Below are 6,311 nucleotides of genomic sequence, written 5' to 3' on the forward strand. Positions count from 1 at the left end.
AAGTTGGAGCATAAAGATCCTAAATGCCAAACTCGATCGATGAAAAATGAACATATTTATTGTTATCAAGAGAATTGGTGAATAAGCAAGAAGCTCCTTTGTGGTGGAAAGGGGATTAACGAAGATGAAGAACAATAGCTTGAAGTTTCTCATGAACAACATGGCAATCAATTACAAGGTCTTTTATTGGTAGACTGTATTAGTTGCAATGCGCTAAGCTATCTAATTATCATAAAACAAAGGAATTGATTGGACCAAAAAAGTACTAAAATATTTCATCAAAGATTTCAACCAAACAATTTCACAAGTAGTTATTGTCATTGGCATGGCATGGTATGGTAATCAACTTCTTCAAACAGTAGTTTGTTTCTTGTTTTGCCAATAAATGGACTTAGCATCAAGACAGATAGATGCAATAGCCAGTTATGAACGATGGGTCATTGGACATGTGGCCCAATGAACTGCATCCCAATGTGGTTTACAAGGAAGATGTATGAATTGGCTCAAAATGTGCACTGAACAAGCAAAATCAGGCCGAATAATAATGGGAGAAATCAACCGTTGAGGTGTTGAACAAAGAAGGATCCTTTAGTTGATCCCCAAAAGAATCGGTAAACATTAAGTTTTGTTTCATAGGAAATTCAATAACTTTAAAGCCTTGAAATTAAACCATAATCTTCAAGAATAATATTAAGTGTGTATTTCCTTTGTGTTAAATATAAATCCTTTGAAGAACAGGCAACTTCTATGCCAAAAAATTAGTCACCAGGATCCTTAATATGATAACGAGCATGCAAATAGATTTTAAGATTATCTATAATAGAAGTGTCGTTATTGACAATAACCATGTCATCAACATAAAGGAGCACAAATACGGAAGATGGACCTTGATGCTTATGGAATAATTCAGCATGGGATGAAACAAAACCAATGTAGAGAAGTTCAACAGAGAACTTGGCAAACCATTGGTTAGTTCCACATAAGGAATTGTGAAGATTACAAACAAGATTCTCTCCATCATGTCGATACCGATAAGGTAAGGATGAACTCAAAAACTGTTTTAAGTGGTGTCATAATTAAAATAATAGTAGTAATAATAATAAGTTGATTTATTAACATAATTAATTATATAAAACTCTAGCATAAGTAATATAATTAGTAACGAGTTTTGACACTTCAATGGTGTCATCTGACACCACTTGTATCAACTTGGCTCCACCCCTGCCATGAGCTAATTGCATATAAGCTTCTTAATGCCATGAAGAAAGGCATTTTGAATGTTTCATTGACGAAGAGGCCAATGGCGTGCAGCAAAAATAGTGACTAGCACATTTCAATAAGGACAAAATTATCATTGTAGACACCTCATTTTGTACAGAATCTTCTTTTGAAAGTTCGAATTTAGTTTCTTTTAAATTGACGAAAAGACTAATGGTGTGTAAAAACAATAATGACTAACACTTCAATAGCGATAAGTTTTGTGATAAAAAGTAAAAATATCTTTATAGACACTCCATTTTGTCTAGAATCTTTATTTTAAGGGTTCGAATTTTGTTTTCTTTGAACTTTTTCCTATGTATCTAAAATCAATTTCTATATAAATCAGTTTGCATATGAGTTCATTAGCTACGAGTATAGCAAGTACTTTTAGAGTTTGTTGTTTTAGTTAATTGAAGGAAATGGTATGACGACTTGAATTATTGTTAATCGTCAATATTTTTAGATTTGTTTCATTGATATTTTTGCTATTTACTTTTTTTAAAAAAAAACTTGATAATATTCGTGCTTACATGTTTTAATCGTGTCGTATAAACATAGAATTAAACAATTATATGGATAAAGACGAACACGACATAATTAATTAAATATGTCAAACATATAAATACATTTATGTTTATTGAATGTGTTACACAACACGATTAACATATTTACTAAACAATTAAGTTAGATTAAATTTTATACAACATGACATGACATAACAACTTGTTTAAACATGATTAATTTATTTAAATTTATATTAAACGGATTCTACAAGTCAAATTATATAGATCAACAAGGTAACCCGACTAATTAAACGAGTTACACAATTTTTTTTTTTGAAAAGCAACTAGTTACACAGATTTAACATGTTTAAGATACATAATTCTCGTATTTTAAGTATGCCATCATGCGTAATACACGGAACCCCGACAATCCTAAATCCAAACCTTCCATATCATTTTAGTAGTATCATATTAGCAAGTCGTATTCAAAAATTTCAAATCTACTCTTTACAATTCACCTCAGATAAAACTTTACCATAGCAATTAATACGAACCATCAAAGGTAATGCTTCCTAATACTAGTTTCTTAATTGTATAAATGTATGGAAACCGTATGTATTTTCAAGTATTAGCTTCTTAGCTGTCGGAATAAAATATAATCGTATATAGTTCTAAAACTATTTCACCACTACTCTTTAGTAATAATTAGCTTCTTAATTAGACTTATAAATAACAAAGTGATAAATCCAAAGGACAAAAATTACAAGATAAGCTTATTAGATAGAGACCACTGGAAAAATTAGAGCAAGATTCAATAGTTTGATGTCCAATTTTCTTTTTTTTTTTTCTAATTAATTAAGGGTATAATGGTAGATATTGGGAACACTTGCTCTCAGAAAGAAAAGGGAAAACATCCACACCTACCATAACAAACATTGCCTCTCATAGTCATTACACCAACAACTCCATCAATGACAACAAACATTAATTATTCTTTTATAATCATGCTTTTAATTATATCTTCTCAATTATTCCTATGTAGAATATAATATTCTCAGTGGTTAAAAAAAAAATTCACTAAAAACTCTTTTATATGCAACTGTGAAATTGCTTGGCTTCATATTACATCCATTAATTCCTATGAACAAAACAACTAAAGCTCATATATCCATCCAATATGATTCGAAGAAGGGACAAAAAAAACTATATCGCTTTAAGGAGAGAAGTGGAATAAATAAATAAAGATTTATGGTTTCTCTAAATCATCTATTATGTAAAGGATTTGGACCTGTATGAACTTTTCTCTTTTCATCACCAAAAACTTCATCACCATCTTTAGCTCTATGAGCATCTCCTTGAAAGCCACCATGCGAAGATTCAAGAGGCCTAAAGTGACGAGAAGAAGCTGAAACTGGCTTGAAGCTTGCATGTCGAGCAGATCCATGATCAGTTGAAGATTCTAACTGAAACAGCAACAACAACAACAAAAGTAGTAGGAGATAAAAGCAAGTAAACTTTTTGCTTAAACCCATCTGCTGCTTCGTTCTTCAGAATTCAGATAATACACAAATCATGCATGGATTAATCCTTTTTTTTAGCCCAAAACCCTAGACAGCCAAAGGAAACCAACAAACAACTTTCTCTTCGAAATCTGATACAAAAGGCACCCCCACCTCGTGAAAGAAACTGGTCGAAACAGCACTCTCTCAGTGGCTTTATTTCTTTTGTTTGTTTTTTGGGGGCTGCGTTGGGTTTTTGTGATGGGTAAACCTTGGAGTTTGAGCACTGAAAATGAGAACAGTTAACAATATTAGAGGAGAGAGTCAAAATGCATAGGTTTTGGTGCCTGGTATTGCAATAAGATGGGTGCGCAGGAGGAGTTTGGAATTTGAAGACTGCTGAAATATTGAGAGGCCAAATCTTTACATGGGGAAATCTGTATGAAGCAGAGAGAAAAGATGATTTTGCTTACTTGCTGTTGGAGCATCGGTCGATTTTTTCTTCGTGATTTTGTTGGATATATCTACTACCGCTCTCTTTGTCTACCATCTAGACATATGGTTCAACTTATAAGTTCTTTGTATATTATGGTTGGTAAGAAGGAAAGGAATTAGAAGAAATCTAATAAAATGAACAAAATAGAAAAATTCAAGTGATGAAAGAGAGAGAGCGAGGGGTGGTCTGTTAAGGAACACCCTAACCATGAGAATTTGAGGTTTCGTTTTAAAAGTTTCCCTGAGTTAGATCTTTAAATGAGAGAGGCTTTATAAGATAAGAAATTATTATTTTTTATTACATAATTCAAAATGTTTATGTATCATAAAAAATAAAAGAAAAAGATGTAAAAAAATCCTTATTTATAAGTTCAAAATAAATCTTATCTGTTATTGATATGAAATCCGTAACATTATACCTCATCTAATTGTGCAAAGCTTTCGATATTTATCATCTTTTATCATAAAAGAAAACGATCCATCTTGATACTTGATTTTAACGTCTCTCAAGAATTTGATAAATTCTGATATCACTTGTTACGAGTTTGTGTTTCATTTTTATTTTTATTTTTTGATGTAGAGAATAATTGAGTTTTGTAAGCATATGATGCAAATTATTATATAAAGATAAAAATTATCCAAATTTCTTCTTTCATCTTTCTTAGTAGTTATTTTCTTCCAACCTCATCATTTCAGTCCCTCCGCTCTGCTCTCATTCTCTCTCGCCCCATCAAACATGCGCTTTAAACTTTTGGCCTTTAGGGGGAAGCTTGTGCTATACTCGTGATATTATTCCGGTAAAACATGTTTCCCAATTTTTGCATGCATTGTATACTCGAAGCCTCATTTGTCTATTTCCTTTCCCTCTTTATATCAGCCACTCCATTATTTTGTTAAGCAGAAAAGCTTCTTTTGATTTTCTTTTACTAATAATAATCATTAACACTTAAAACTTTAAATTATCAACTAAGTTTATATTAACCCTAAAGCACAGATATTATTGAGAATGTATAGCAATCAGTAATAGCTTTGCAGTGTCCTTAAAATGATGCAATAAACCTTATCATGGAACAAGGAATGATGCAATAAACCTATTTGGCTCTCACCTATTGGAAAGATAAAGCAAACCCAACCTATTGATTATTGTTTTGCAATATTTCTTTTAACCACAAGTTTAATCAAGATGAAATCATTTCAAAGTAGTCAAAGGGGTAGGATTTGACAGATGGGCCAAGGAGTGATATTTATTTTCTAAGGAAAACATGATGTTGTCTTCATTCACTTTTCTAATATTGAGGAAAGAAAAGCCAAAACATGAAAGTCATGGTTAATCGATTTTTAGCAGTTAGCACCTTTGTCAAAAAAGGGCCCTCCATTGCCCTGAAAAACTAGGAAGAATGTATTGAAAATCTTCTTTAAAGATTTCTTTTCAACCTCCAGCTGCACCATGGCTCTGCAATTAATAGCTTCCCAAGCCATGTATATGTGTCTCACATTCATAGTAATATATATATCCACAAAAGATTTACTTTTGCCAGTTGTGTAGGCCAGCTCCTAAACGTTTTCTCTTTTGTGTGGGTGGTAACTCAAGCCCTTAGTTTTTTTCTTTTTGGTATGTATGAAGGTTTATTATAAGATTTCATACCCTCTCTTCTATCTTATATATTTTAATTTTTTTAATTAAAATTTGATTTTGAGACTTTCAAATTAAAATTAAAAGGTTCAAGTTTTAATCATCGGAGATAAATCTAACCCTAGTTGATAATCGAATAAAATATTTAGCGAATGTTTAAGTATTAATATAATTAAAATTGAACTCAGAAGAATAATTTTTAAGAATGTTTTCATCGAAACTAAGCTTTATTATTTAAGAAGACATAAGCTAATTCGTTATGACTAGGTATATGTCGGGCTTTCACCATACATGTTGCAAGAGTTCTTTGGATCATCAAGTGGACAACTACAAATTGAAGTTGAGAAAACAATAGGCAGTCAAAGACGGTGGCTCCTTGTCATGGAGTCAACAGTGGTTGGGACTATACCTCTCCCTAGCCCTAATTTCTTACCTATAAATACACTTGCCTTACTTCTCATGTATGGTGAGTATTTCTTATGTTTTGCAATGTACAAGAATCAAAGAACAAAGATCAATGGTTTTCATCTGGCATGGTGTGAGTATTTCTTAAATGTGATAATTACTTAATTTGTAGTTAGAGTGTGTAACATATAGATGTTGAGTTAATTAACTATTTGTCACTTGAACTTGACTCAAGTGACAACAATAAGGGGGTGGGATTTTAGCAGAGATCTGAGATTCAAGTCATTATACATTGACTCTCCTGTTCAATTTCGTACTCAATTCACTCTATTGATGGTGTTTGCAATAATTAAAATGATGAAGGTACAATCATTAATGCGAATATAGATTTCTTTGATGATATTTATCACGACATATATACATACACATATTTAGGGTTAAAAAAAGTATTAAGCAAATCATCATGGCTAGCTCTTCCATATAAGGAATTGTTATCTTGGTTCTTGGGGCACTGGT

This window comes from Theobroma cacao, chromosome 9 (assembly GCF_000208745.1).
Source record: "Theobroma cacao cultivar B97-61/B2 chromosome 9, Criollo_cocoa_genome_V2, whole genome shotgun sequence".
Taxonomy (NCBI): Eukaryota; Viridiplantae; Streptophyta; class Magnoliopsida; order Malvales; family Malvaceae; genus Theobroma; species Theobroma cacao.